This window comes from Scyliorhinus torazame, chromosome 18, assembly GCF_047496885.1.
Source record: "Scyliorhinus torazame isolate Kashiwa2021f chromosome 18, sScyTor2.1, whole genome shotgun sequence".
Classification (NCBI taxonomy): domain Eukaryota; kingdom Metazoa; phylum Chordata; class Chondrichthyes; order Carcharhiniformes; family Scyliorhinidae; genus Scyliorhinus; species Scyliorhinus torazame.
This window is the reverse complement of record NC_092724.1, coordinates 113,655,748-113,670,192: the sequence shown is the minus strand read 5'-3', so window position 1 is coordinate 113,670,192 and position 14,445 is coordinate 113,655,748.

The window sequence follows — 14,445 nt, the reverse complement described above, 5'->3', positions numbered from 1 at the left end:
TCGGTGATTCTTCGATGACGCGCGTCCTGAAGGCTGCCTTGGAGAACGCTTACCCGAAGATCAAAGGCTGAATGCCCTTGACTGCTGAAGTGTTCCCCGACTGGAAGGGAACATTCCTGCCGGACATTGCGTGACAATCGCCAGGCAGGAATGTTCTAATAGTCTTTAATGATAATTACACGACAACTGGGCTGTTTATTCTCACTGGGGTTTCCATTGGAGCGGGTGCCCAACCTGTTACTGCCCCTGCTTATTGCGAGCCAATCTGCAGACCTGTTTCATGCTGGGTGGGCCTTAATTGACCACACAGCGTAATATTGTGTTAACAATGTGATCTTGGCTCGGAGCGAGTTTTAGATCTGCCTGCGCCAACTTCGGGCGCACCCAAACGTAAAATTCAGGTCATAGAATTAAAGCATCGTACAACAAAGAGGGAGGCCATTCCATCTCTTGTGTGTGTGCGAGCCCTGTGAAAGAGACATCCAATTAATCCCACTCGCCTGTTTTACTATAATCTTGCAAATGTTACTCCTTCAAGTATTGATCCAATTCTCTTTTTAGAGCTACTTTTGGATCTGCTTCCATCACCTTTCAGAAAGTGCATTCCAAATCATAAGTGCTCGCCAAATCTAAAGGCTTCTCTTCACATCCCGTCTGGATGTTTTGCCAATTATTTCAATCTGTGTCCTCTGGTTACTGACCCTCCTGTCAGTAGAAAGAGTTTTTCTGCGAGACATCTGGGATGTGAAATACAGAAACCTGGGGCACACAGCTTCAACTTTTGGGAGAGATGGCACCTAAAAGTTGCAGGTCACTAAAAAAATAATAATAATCGCTTAATGTCATAAGTAGGCTTCAATGAAGTTACAGTGAAAAGCCCCTAGTCGCCACATTCCGGGGCCTGTTCGGGGAAGCCGGTACGGGAATTGAACCCGCCCTGCTGGTCTTGTTCTGCATTACAAGCCCACTGTGCTAAACCAGTCCTAATTCAAACTTCAGTAGTCTGTTTTAAAGCAAATGAATATGCATGTAATCATTTGCAGTCTTTGGGTGTGATTACGCCCCCCCCCCCCCCCCCCCCCCCCCCCTGCACCACGGCATGTTTTCCAGCAGCGGAGGCAGCTTCCCATTGGCCACTGATGGGATCTTCCAGTCCCACCAATGGCTACACTGTTTTGAGTGGCTTGCCCATCCCAATGCTGGAGAACCCACCACGGGGTTGGGGGGCAGGGGATGGGGAGGGTTCGCCTTCGCCAGGAGCGGAAGACCTCACTGCCAGGAAGTGCTGGAAAACCCCACCCTTTATCTTTTTGTTTTATCCTACACCTTTTCTCTAATTTTCTTCATGTATTTATTCGTAGCACAGTCTTTAGAAGTCAAGTATTTGATTCTACTCTTACAAATATCCCATTGCACCATCTCAAATTTAATAGAAAAATGCAGATTGGTTCAGTCCAAAAGCATTGTAACAATGATTGGGTCATCATTTCTGTTGTGTTGGCACTACTTCATTGATAATCATGATCATTGTGAGCACTTACTACTGATAAAATTGATAGGGCACATTGTTGCACAGATTATTGGTGCCAATTTGAAGACTTCAATTTACTTCATTAAAATTAAATTTGGTGACACAGCACCTTCATTGTTTGTCTCACCTTTAATACACAGCTGTCATGCCCAATATAGGACTGAAGTTATCACATGCTAGCGTAGCATGGTAGCACAGTGGGTAGCACTGTTGCTTCACAGCTCCAGGGTCCCAGGTTCGATTCCTGGCTTGGGTCACTGTCTGTGTGGACTCTGCACGTTCTCCCAGTGTCTGCGTGGGTTTCCCCAAGTCAAGTGCAAAAATAATGAATTGCCAAAGAAAAAATGCAAGTAAAGGTACAATACTTAATTTAATCAAACTGAATACTGTATTGAGATAAAGGGAGCTGGATTTTCCCATTTTGGGGCTATGTCCGCAGAATCTGTGGCAGTTTACGTGGGAATAATCGTCGCCGTCCCAGCATCGATCCTCTGACCGGTGAGGATCAGCGCGCGTAAAATGCCCGGCCTCCGCAAAATAAATGGCTGGAGAATTGCCAGATCTGTGGCCGCGCATGCGCACAGCGACGGCCTGCAGTGATCGCGCCGTAAAACATGGCGCCGGCCATGCGCTGACACGACCTGCCAGATAGTTCCCCCCTGGACACCGCCTCGCCATTCCCTGGCCACTCCCCACCAGACCCCCCAGCCCTCACCGAAGCCCCTTCCCGCAGCCAGCAGCACGGCTCCCTCCTGACTGCGGCGACGCTGGACACACTCAGTTGCCACGCCGGGTTCCTGGCCACTGAGACCACACGTCAATTGCACGGTCGGGAACTCAACCCATCGGGGGTGGAGCATCGGGAGAGGACCTTCAGGTGATATCCTGAGGCCGTTCCAATGGTGTGCGGCGCGCACCGCGATGATGATGTTTTGGAGGGGGCGGAGCAGGCAAAAACAGGTGCCGCCCCGATTCCATTGTAAAAAGGGATTCTCTGCCCGATCGCTGATTACGAAATCGGCGTCAGGAACAGAGAATCCTGCCCAGGGTGTTTGCTGAACAAAATATAAAAGCATCATATAAAGTCAGGATTGAATTTTGGACTGGAACAGGATGTTAATGGCAAATGTTTTTCTTAATTGGTCATCATTTTTCAATAAATAAAATTTCATACATTGATGAAATCAGTAACCTCAATTTTCATTCATGGACAATTAAATAGCACTACTATTTAATTAGCTGTGATGGTCTATATTTGTTGGCTGTAAGCAAAATTCTGTTTTGACAGCATTTATTTCCAGCTTCTGATGAAACGTGGACACAAAAATGCTAAATCTGTGAGAAAAATCACACTGGCCTCCTCAATGCTGTTAACTACGAACACCTCAGGCAGACGTGGCCAGGCTTATTACACATCTGATCCCCATCTTACTGCTGCTCACATCTGGCTTGCACTCAGCTTAGCGGTGAACTGAATGGGTCACACCACTGAAACACTGCCCTGACAATTATTACACCACCTGAGCCCATATCTGCTCTTTAAATAAGCCGTAAGCCTTAAAAATCCCTGATTTAAAAAAAACATTATTTGGGTGATTAAGCTGCTACGTTTTCGAGCCAATTGTCATGCTGTGCTAGAGGACTACAATTTGCTCAAAGGCTTGTTGGTTGTGGTAAGGTGTGAATGGCTGGATAAATTTAAATTACTCTGAGCCTTTCTTTACAATTGCAACAAAATGCACTTTTCAAATAGCTTTAGTTGCATTGCTTCTTTTAACTTTGAGCTATGCAGCAGGATGACCAACTGTCCCGTATTTTAAGTGATATTGTCCCTTACTTTGATTGTTTGTTCCACATCCTTGAGGGAAACCTTTTGTCTTGTATTTCTAGAACAGCCTATGGGGTCCTGAGAGTTTCAGTGTGAGTGATTTGAGTAAGACTGCAAGTCAATACTGGGCAGCACGGTGGCACAAGTGGATAGCACTGTGGCTTCACAGCGCCAGGATCCCAGGTTCGATTCCCTGCTGGGTCACTGTCTGTGCGGAGTCTGCACGTTCTCCTCGGTCTGCGTGGGTTTCCTCCGGGTGCTCCGGTTCCCTCCCACAGTCGAAAGACGTGCAGGTTAGGTGGATTGGCCATGATAAATTGCCCTTAGTGACCAAAAAGGTTAGGAGGGGTTATTAGTTTATGGGGATAGGGTGGAAGTGAGGGCTTAAGTGGGTCGGTGCAGACTTGATGGGCCGAATGGCCTCCTTCTCCTATGTTCTATGTTCAATCGGCCAAACAGTGAAATGATGACATGACTCCATAAGATAAGTAATACGTTTTGGTTGCTTTAGCCTCACCCCTCACTGTTATGATGACCATAAACATCCACTCCACCCTCCCCTGCAGCACCACCCCCCCCACCCCGCCCTGCTGCCACACCTCTGCAGCACCCATCCACTGCTCAGTCATCAGTTACCACCACCCCGTCTGCTCTCCTGGTCCAAGTATCCCTAATTTTGCTTGTTAACAGTTGGTCACCCTGTCACGTAGTCTTCTTTTTCTTTAATATCTGGACAAGACTTTGGTTCTGATGCACCATCAATTACACACGAGGCAAGTTGTAGAAAACAAAGTTATGGTTTTAATACTCTAAGATGTTGCCTGTTTGCTGCTGAACCCAGACTGGAGACAGGGCTACAGATCAGTCAACTATATACAACACCCAGTGGGGCGGAGCCACGGAAGAACAACAATATATAACACTGAGTAACAATGGAACAAACAGAAATAGAGAATATATACAGCGCTGTAAGTAACAGTGGAACAACAGTGGAACTACAATAACAGTGGTTCACCACATTCACCCCATGTTAAAAAAAAAGTCCAGCGGGGGTGAAGCAAACTTATAGATTAAGTCTATCAGGAGCTTTAACCATCCGCTGTGATCTGCTCAGTCCCGGCTGTGGTGTGGGCACTCGTGCCGAGACCTGCGACTCCAGGAGCGTGTCGTCCTCTTCTTCTTCTTCTTCCGGAAGTGTCGACAGAGAGGGAGACGGTGTAGGCGCGGGGGCGATGGTAATGGAGGTAGACGGTGGAGGGCTGGGTGGGGAACCAGCGGGTGCCAGGTCCCAGAGGGAGACTGTGTCCTGCCGCCTGTCCTGATGTGCCACGTAGGCATATTGTGGGTTAGCGTGGAGAAGCATAACCCACTCGACCAGGGGATCGGTTTTGTGGTTCCTCACATGCATCTGGAGGAGGACAGACCTTGTGGCTGTCAGCCAGGACGGGAGCGATACCCCTGAGGTGGACTTCCTAGGGAAGACAAACATACACTCATGAGGGGTCTCGTTGGTGGCAGTACATAGAAGTGACCGGATAGAGTGGAGCGCATTGGGAAGGACCTCCTGCCAGCGGGAGACTGGGAAACTTCTAGACCGTAGGGCCAGGAGGACGGCCTTCCAGACCATCGCGTTCTCCCTCTCCACCTGTCCGTTTCCCCGGGGGTTGTAGCTGGTAGTCCTGCTTGAGGCGATGCCCTTGCTGAGCAGGAACTGACGCAGCTCATCACTCATGAATGAGGTGCCCCGTTCACTGTGGATGTAGGCGGGGAAACCGAACAAGGTGAAGAGGCTGTGAGGGCCTTGGTGACAGTGGCCGAGGTCATGGCAGGGGATGGGATGGTGAAGGAAAACGTGTGTACTCATCAACGATGTTGAGGAAGTACACGTTACGGTCGGTGGAGGGGAGGGGCCCTTTGAAGTCGATGCTAAGGCACTCAAAGGGGCGGGAATCCTTTACCAGGTGCGCTCCTTCTGGCTGACAGAAGTACGGTTTGCATTCCGCGCATACCTGGCAATCCCTGGTCATGGTCCTGACCTCCTCGATGGAGTAAGGCAGGTTGCGGGCCTTGACAAAATGAAACAAATGGGTGACCCCCAGGTGACAGAGGTCATTGTGGAGGGCCTGAAGTCGGTCTACTTGTGCACTGGCACATGTACCGTAGGACAGGGCATCCGGGGGCTCATTGAGCTTCCCAGGACGATACAAGGTGTCGTAATTGTAGGTGGAGAGTTCGATCCTGCACCTCAAATCTTGTCGTTCTTAATCTTGGCCCGTGATGCGACCATCAATTCACACGAGGCAGATAGTTAAACATAGAAACATAGAACATACAGTGCAGAAGGAGGCCATTCGGCCCATCGAGTCTGCACCGACCCACTTAAGCCCTCACTTCCACCCTATCCCCGTCACCCAATAACCCCTCCTAACTGGTCATGAAGGGCAGTTGAAGTGAACAGTGGCTTTAATCAACTAGAACTGCCTGCCTGCGACTGCTCTGCAATGAGATCCGCCTACAGGGCAGCTGCTCTGTATACCTCCCCTCAAGGGGGCGGAGCCAGGGGCGGAGCCCACAAGGGCACCAACATGATACAATCAGTGCAGTACAGTACAATGGTCCATAGGTGGAGCCCACATGGGCAACAGTGTGGTACAATGTAGTACAGGGGTGAATGGTTACTATAATACGTTCACCACACCCCGCTGTGTATTATTGAACGTGAAGGCAACCAACCGTTGGTCAGTGAGTAGATTGAATCGCCTGCCGGCCAGGTAATGCCTCCAATATCGCACAGCTTCCACAATAGCCTGGGCTTCCTTTTCGATGGAGGAGTGCCGAATTTCGGAGCCCTGGAGGGTACGGGAGAAGAAAGCCACAGGCCTGCCCGCCTGGTTGAGAGTAGAGGCTTCGCTCTCCACCTGGAACGGGATGGACTCGTCCACAGCATGCATCGTGGCCTTGGCAATGTCTGCCATGATGCGGTTGAAGGCTAGGCGGGCCTCAGCCGACAGGAGAAAAAGGATGGATTTGATGAGTGGGCGGGCTTTGTCCGCATAGTTGGGGACCCACTGGGCATAGTACGAGAAGAACCCCAGGCATCTCTTCAGGGCCTTGGGGCAGTGGGGAAGGGGAAGTTGCAGGGCGCATGCGGTCAGGATCGGGCCCTACATTTTCCACAACGTAGCCGAGGGTGGCTAGGCGGGTTGTGCGGAAAACGTACTTCTCCTTATGATACGTAAGATTAAGGATCTTGGCGGTGTGAAGGAAACGCTGGAGGTTAGCGTCATGGTCCTGCAGGTCATGGCCGCAGATGGTGACATTATCCAGATACGGGAACGTGGCCCGCAGCTCGTACTGGTCAACCATTCGGTCCATCTCCCGTTGGAAGACCGAGACCCCATTGGTGACGCCAAAGGGGACCCTGATGAAGTGGTAGAGGCACCCATCTGCCTCGAAGGCAGTGTATTGGCGGTCCTCTGGGCGGATAGGGAGCTGATGGTATGCAGACTTCAAGTCTACCGTGGAGAAGACTCGGTACTGCGCAATCTGGTTGACCATGTCAGATATGCGGGGAAGGGGGTACGCATCGAGCTGCGTGTATCGGTTGATCATCTGACTCTAGTCGACGACTGTCCGGAGCTTCTCCCCAGTCTTGACGACCACCACTTGGGCTCTCCAGGGGCTGGTACTGGCCTCTATGGTCCCTTCCCATAGGAGTCGCTGGACCTCTGACCTGATAAAGGCCCTGTCCCGGGCACTGTATCCTCTGCTCCTGGTGGCGACGGGCTTACAGTCTGGGGTGAGGTTAGCGAAGAGCGGGTGTGGGGCGATCTTAAGGGTCGCGAGGCTACAGATGGTGAGAAGGGGCAGGGTCCACCATACGTTAAGGTCAGGCTTCGGAGATGGCATTGGAAGTCTAGGCCCAATAAAAGGGAGTGCAGAGATAGGGGAGGACGTAGAGTTTAAAGTTAACGTACTCTACGTCATGTATCGCTAGAGCTGTGACACTGTACCCGCAGACCTCAACAGAGTGTGATGAGGAAGCCAGAGAGATTGTCTGCGCCACAGGAAAAATTCAGAGGGAGCAGCGCCTTACTGTATCCGGATGGACCAAAGTGTCCGTGCTGCCAGAGCCGAATAAGCAGGTCGTCTCGTGTCCGTTGATCCGGACGGTCATCATGGAGTTCTTGAGATGACGGGGACGGGACTGGTCGAGGGTGACGAGGCGAGCTGCAGAAGATGGCTGGTCTGGTCGGTGGTAGCGGGTGGCGTCGAAGGTGGAGGCGGCCAAGATGGCGGCCCCCACGAGTCGCACGTGGCGGGTCGCGTCGGAGATGGCGAACAAGATGGCGGACTCCATGGGTCGCACGAGGCGGATGACGCATTAGAAGGGGGCGGTCCTAACAGGCAAGATACCACGCGGCGGGATTTGGACGTTTTAGGCGCCGGGCCTGGCAGACTTTTGCAAAGTGGCCCTTCTTACCGCATTCGCTGCAGGTCGCATTCCGAGCTGGGCAGCATTGTCTGGAGTGCTGACCCTGGCCGCAGAAGTAGCAGGACGGTCCCCCCGAGTTGGCGGGCTGCCACGTGGCACAGGCTTGTGACACCCCCGGATTGGGTGATGGCTGCGCCCAGGACGCCCACGAGGATGCTGCATGGTCGGGCGTGAAGGCATCCATATTCTGGAAGGCCAATTCCAGGTAGTTTGTGAACCGCACCGTGTCGTTTAGGTCGAGGGTACCCCATTCGAGCAGGCGCTGATGGATATAGTCAGACCTAACGCCGGCCACATAGGCGTCCCGGATCAGGAACTCGGTATGTTGAACTGCCGTTACTGCCTGGCAGCTACAATTCCGGGCGAATACCCGCAGGTCACGCAGGAACTCGGCCAAAGATTCTCCTGGGCGTTGACGACTCATGGCGAGGAGGTGCTGGGCGTACACCTCGTTTACCACCCTTATGTACTGCCCTTTGAGGAGCGTAATCGCCTCGTCGAACGTGGCCGCGTCTCTGATGAGGGTAAATATTCGGTGGCTCACCCGGGCGTTGAGGACGCAAAGCTTGTGCTCCCCTGAGATGGCGTCAGTGGAGAGTCGAGGTAGGCCTCGAAACAGCTTAGCCAATGCTGGAAGATCGTGGTGGCATCGGCTGCCTCTAGGTCCAGGTCCAATCGCTCAGGCTTGAGTGACTTATCCATTGTACTATCTTAGAGTATTAAATTGATGCACCATCAATTACACACGAGGCAAGTTGTAGAAAACGAAGTAATAGTTTTAATACTCTAAGATGTAGCCTGTCTGCTGCTGAACCCAGACTGGAGACAGGGCTACAGATCAGTCAACTATATACAACACCCAGTGGGGCGGAGCTACGGAAGAACAACAATATATAACACAGTGAGTAACAATGGAACAAACAGTGACAGAGAATATATACAGCGCTGTAAGTAACAGTGGAACAACAGTGAAACTAACATAACAGTGGTTCACCACAGGTTCCCCCACCACTGAAATAAAAGCTGCAATCTCACCAGGTCAGACTCAATGGCAGGTTTAGGTTAGGGCACTGAATCTGAAAATTTCCACAAACAATAGCAGGAGGACATTGCAGGGCTGATCGCTTCTTTGCACTGAGCTCAGGATACACCCAAGGCAAAGTGTCCTGCAAAGCCATCGTTGTATTGACAAGTGATTTCACGTTTCTCAGGTCAACTCAGACAATGGCATTTTAACAGCACTGTGAGTCCTGCCAATGCAAAATGGCTGCAAAAGATGGCCTTTGATACCTCCTGTGCATGCATGCATATAAATCGAATGACTGGAGCCTGCAGCTTGGAACGCAGAGAGCCAGAAGAGGGAGGGAAGAATTTGCTAATAGTCTAATAGTCTAACATTCGCAGCCACCTACAATCCACTTACATTACTGGGACAGTCAGACAAAGTTTCGAAACAACGACAACATGTCTGCAGTAAAATATACCGCAAGGAAAAGATTTAGTTTCCCGACTGCAAATCTTTCCCTTCTGAACCCCTGTAAAAGGGCTTTCCAAACGTTTACCACTGTCAGTCCAAGTTAGAAATTCATAATGTCCTCTCCTATTGCTGCCAGTGATGACTGCATGTGTGCCCTGCTGCACATTGTCCCCGATAACGATGGCGGCTGTTAACCTGGGGCACGCTATGAGCGTACAACTGTGCATGCACAGAACTGGCAGCGAATGCAGCCTTTTTAATAAAACCCTGGGATTTTTATACAAAGCGCTGTATTGTGTAAGAAACACAGAAATCCATGACGTTTGTTGTAGGCTGCTGTATCACATCAAATTACGTGCCCTGACGGTGATTGCAAACGTGGAGGAAACAAGTATAACAATGCAAATTAATTGAAAATTATGGAATTTAATGCATTGAGCTTTTTCCTTGTTCTAATATAAAGAACCTCAGTCCCAGTATCCCTTGGGTTTCCTGGCCGGTTGCACAACATTGTTGAGATGTGACATAATGATATCAGTTTCCACAAAGGGCACAGGTGGAACCCGGAAATTTTCCATACCTGACTGACAGCTAGCATTGCTGTGGGCTCACCCATGTGACTCCACAATCATTTCACATGGAAACCTTACAGCTATAGAGCGAGAGGAGACATTCATCATTGTCAGTCGAGGCTAGATTTAAATACATGTCACAAAGTGAACAGAGTGCACAGCTGACTGCCCTCAAGAGGCAAGAAGGGAAATTATAACCCCCCCCCCCCCCCATACGCGCTCCCCCTACTTTCTGGTTACAACGGGACAGAGTGGGAGTAAAATGGGAGTGGTGGATTCAATCCTGCCCGTGGCCATTTCAATTTTATTTTCAAAAATATCTGAAGTGCTTTGCTGACTCGCACATTCTTATTCGAGTCACTTCATATGTCCAATTTGTGAGTGAGCCGTCTGCTATGGATGTTGCATGAAACCTGCTGGCAAGAAGCCGAGGTCTTGTAAGATGAGTGTGGGGATACAGGTGTGTTGGCCCAGGTCCACCAAGGAGAATCTGAGCTGCTGCGTGGCCCCAGGTTTCCCTGCATCCCTTCCCACCACCTCCCGAGGCCACTCCCAGCCAGATTAGCCCTTCTCTCAGACTGACAGTCTCTGAATTTCCGATCAGCACAGGCCAAAAGACAGCGGGCAACCTCCAGAAGCCCAGCTAGGAAGCTGGGCAACGTGATGTCAATGAGGCCAAGCTAAAGGGCAACATGGTATCACAGTGGTTAGCACAGTTGCTTCGCAGCTCCAGGGTCCCAGGTTCGATTCCCGGCTTGGTTGACTGTCAGTGGGGAGACTGGTCATTCTCCCCGTGTGTGCGTGGGTTTTCTCCGTGCTCCAGTTTCCTCCCACAGTCCAAAGATGTGCTGGCTAGGTAGATTGGCCATTCTAAATTGCCCTTAGTGTTCAAAAAGGTTAGGTGGTGTTACTGCGTTATGGCGATAAAAGGAATAGGGTGGAGGTGTGGGGCTTAAGTAGGGTGCTCTTTCCAAGGGGCGGTGCCGACTCAATGGGCCGAATGGCCTCGTTCTGCACTGTAAATTTTATGATTCTATGATTCGAAAGGCCAGGCTAGGCCTTTGACTGCAGCCCCTGGGCCAGCTGCCCATTCATCCCACTAGTTTAATGTTGTGAGTTAAAATTCCTCCTAATATAAACAGATAGTGAGTTTATTTGCAAATATTAAAACTTGTTTTTTTACAAGATATCATAACGTCAAAGCAGTCCATGTCCTTATGCAGCAAGATCTGGACATCATTCAGCATTGGACTGATAAGTGGCAAATAACATTTGTGCCAAAAGAGTATCAGACAATAATCATTGCCATCAAGAGCGAATCTAACCATGTCCCATTGACATTCAATGGCATTACCATCACTGATCCCCACTATCAACATCTGGGGGGCGGAGGGGTTACCGCTGATCAGAAACGGAACTGGACCAACTATATAAATACTGTAGCTACAGGAGGAGCTCAAAGGCTGGGAATTTTGCGGAGAGCATCACACCTCCTGACTCCCCAAACTTTGTCCACAATCTACAAGGCACAAGCATAGGAACCTGCCCCAGAGGAGCAGGAGCCAGCTGATGATGATGGAGGGCCGGCTGCCCAACAGGCCGAGGAGGAGGTGGGAAGGAGGCGCCGCATTAATAAAAATAATCTTTATTGTCACATGTAGGCTTACATTAACACTGCAATGAAGTTACTCTGAAACGCCCCTAGTCGTCACATTCCGGCGCCTGTTCGGAGGCAGAATTCAGAATGTCTAAACTACCTAACAGCATGTCTTTTCGGGACTTGTGGAAGGAAACCGGAGAACCCGGAGGAAACCCACGCACACATGGGAAGAATGTGCAGACGCCGCACAGGTAGTAACGCAAGCCGGGAATCGAAGCTGGGACCCCGGCGCAAACAATGCCAACCACTGTGCCACCGTGCCGCCCGATGAGTGGCTTTAAGATATTAGAGTGTGTTAACTCCTCGTGTATGCCGACAGTGCTGTCGTACGAGGACCTGTCGGACCAGGCGCGTTGCCGACGACTGTAGCTGAGCAGAGAGACAGTGCAACATCTGTGCCGGGTCATGGCACCTGGGACCATGGGGGTGTGGGGGAGGACACCTGCTCCCAGTGGCCGTGAAGGCAGCGGTCATCCTGAACCTTTATGCCACGGGATCCTTCCAGGCACCGAGCAGGGACCTGTCTGGAATCTCCCAGACCTCTGTGCACAGTTGCATTCGCACCGTAATGGATGCCCTGTATGCCCAGGCAGCACAATATATTACCTTCGACGTGGTCCGAGCCCACCAGCTTGCCTGAGCAGCGGGATTCGCTGCCTTCGTCGGCATGCCCCAGGTCAGAGGATGATTGATGTCCCCCTATGGGCACTGACATTTGAGGGGGTGCACTTAATTAATCAGAAGGGATTCCACTCCCTGAATTCAGGGAGGTATGGACTCAGTTGGTATGTGACCACAGGCTGCACATCATGCATGTCTGCAATAGCCATCCAGGCAGTATGTACGACGCCTTTGTCCTAGCACATTCGCCGGCCAGACACCTTTGAAGCGCACCACCGGGTGAGGGGCTGGCTCTTGGGCAACAGGGGTTATTTGCTATGGTTGTGATGGATGACGCCTATCCAGAGTCCTCAGCCCGACGCGGAGAACCGCTATAACGACACCCATGCAACAGCTAGGGTTGTCATCGAGAGGTGCATCAGTGTGCTGATTCAGGTTCCTGGACCGCCCTGGAGGGGCCCTCCGTTTCAGCCCTGGGAGGGTTTCCCGCATAGTGGTGACTGTGATGAATGATATCTGTACACACATGTACCTTTAATGCGTAGGCCCCTTTAAGACCAGGTTTGGAACCCTGGGACTCCGCCTCTGGCTCCGCCCCCAGGGAACTGTATATAAGGTTACGTTCAGTGGGCAGCGTGCAGTGAGCACACTTCTCGGCAGCTCTCAATCTCCTCTCCTGAGTCGTAATTGAGGGTATCTCAATTTAATAACCAGACTACGTCAAGATGGACAGCGGTCTAAAGCCGGAGAAGCTCAATTTGGACGCTCGGTCGCCGGAGGCCACTGAAATTTTTTAATCCTGGCTCCGGTGCTTTGAGGCCAATCTGAATTCCTCAGAGACTGAAGTTGACGGACCTCGCAAGCTGAGCTTACTACATGCCCGGGTGGGCCACCGACTATCCTCCGTGATCGAGAAAGCTACGACGTACGAAACGGCGGTCAAAGTCCTACAGAAGCGCTTCGTAAAGCCGATAAACGAGGTACACACCAGACATTTGTTCTCGACCTGCCACCAGCGCTCCGGGGAAACGCTAGATGAATACTTGGAGAGACTCACCGCGCTCGCCAGGAACTGTGACCATAACGAGGTGACAGCAGAAGCCCACATGAACTTACATATTTGTGATGCTTTTGTGTCCGGTATCCGATCCACGTACATCCGGCAGCGGCTTCTAGAAGTCGAGGCGAAGGACCTCCAAGGCGCGGTAACACTCGCCTCTTCTCTGGAAGCGGCCCGCCATAATCTACGCACGTACTCCGCGGACCTTGCGAACCACTCTCGATCCCCTCCAGACTCGGCCACACTACAGGCCTGCGCCGCGCAGCGACGCGCTCACACCTGGGGCCCCCCATGCTATTTCTGTGGGCAAGGCCAGCACTCACACCAGTGTTGCCTGGCCCGCTCCACTATCTGCAACGAATGCGGAAAGAAGGGGCACATCACAAAGGTCTGCCTGGCTGGGCCCAAAGGCCAGAAACAAAAATCTCATCGGTCCCGGAAATCGAACTCCCGGGACCACAGGCCCCGCAATGCGGCCGCGCGGCGGCCATCCACGCCTACTTCTGACGCGTCATCGGCCTCGTGCGAGTCATGGGACGGCCATCTTGGCGGTGGCCATCTTCAAAACCCAACACGTGCGACCGACGGCGGCGGCCATTTTGCGAGTCCAATTCAACCGAGGACTCTGACTGCCCGCAACGAGGAGCGATCACGCTCGATCAATCTCGGCCAAAGCACTTGCGAAATTCAATGATACAGGCTCAAATCAATGGCCGCGACCCCCCCTGCCTTTTTGACTCCGGGAGCACGGAGAGTTTTATCCATCCAGACACGGTAAGACGCTGCTCTCTGCGCACCTATCCCGCCTCCCAAACTATCATCCTCGCATCTGGGTCTCATTCGGTCCAAACCCCGGGGAATTGTATCGCGAACCTTGCTATTTAAGGCGCCAAATATGCCCGCTTTAAACTTTATGTCCCCCTCACCTCTGCGCCTCCCTGCTGCTCGGTCTGGACTTTCAGTGCAGCCACCGAAGCCGGACACTGAATTTCGGCGGACCCCTGCCCCCTCTCACAGTGTGTAGCCTTGCGACACTCAAAGTTGCACCACCCCCCTCTTCGTGAACCTCACCCCCGACTGTAAGCCCGTCACCACCAGGAGTCGGTGGTACAGTGCCCAAGACATGACTTTCATCAAGTCAGAGGTTCATCAGCTACTAAAAGAAGGGGTCATAGAGGCTATGACCTTGGAGGGCACAAGT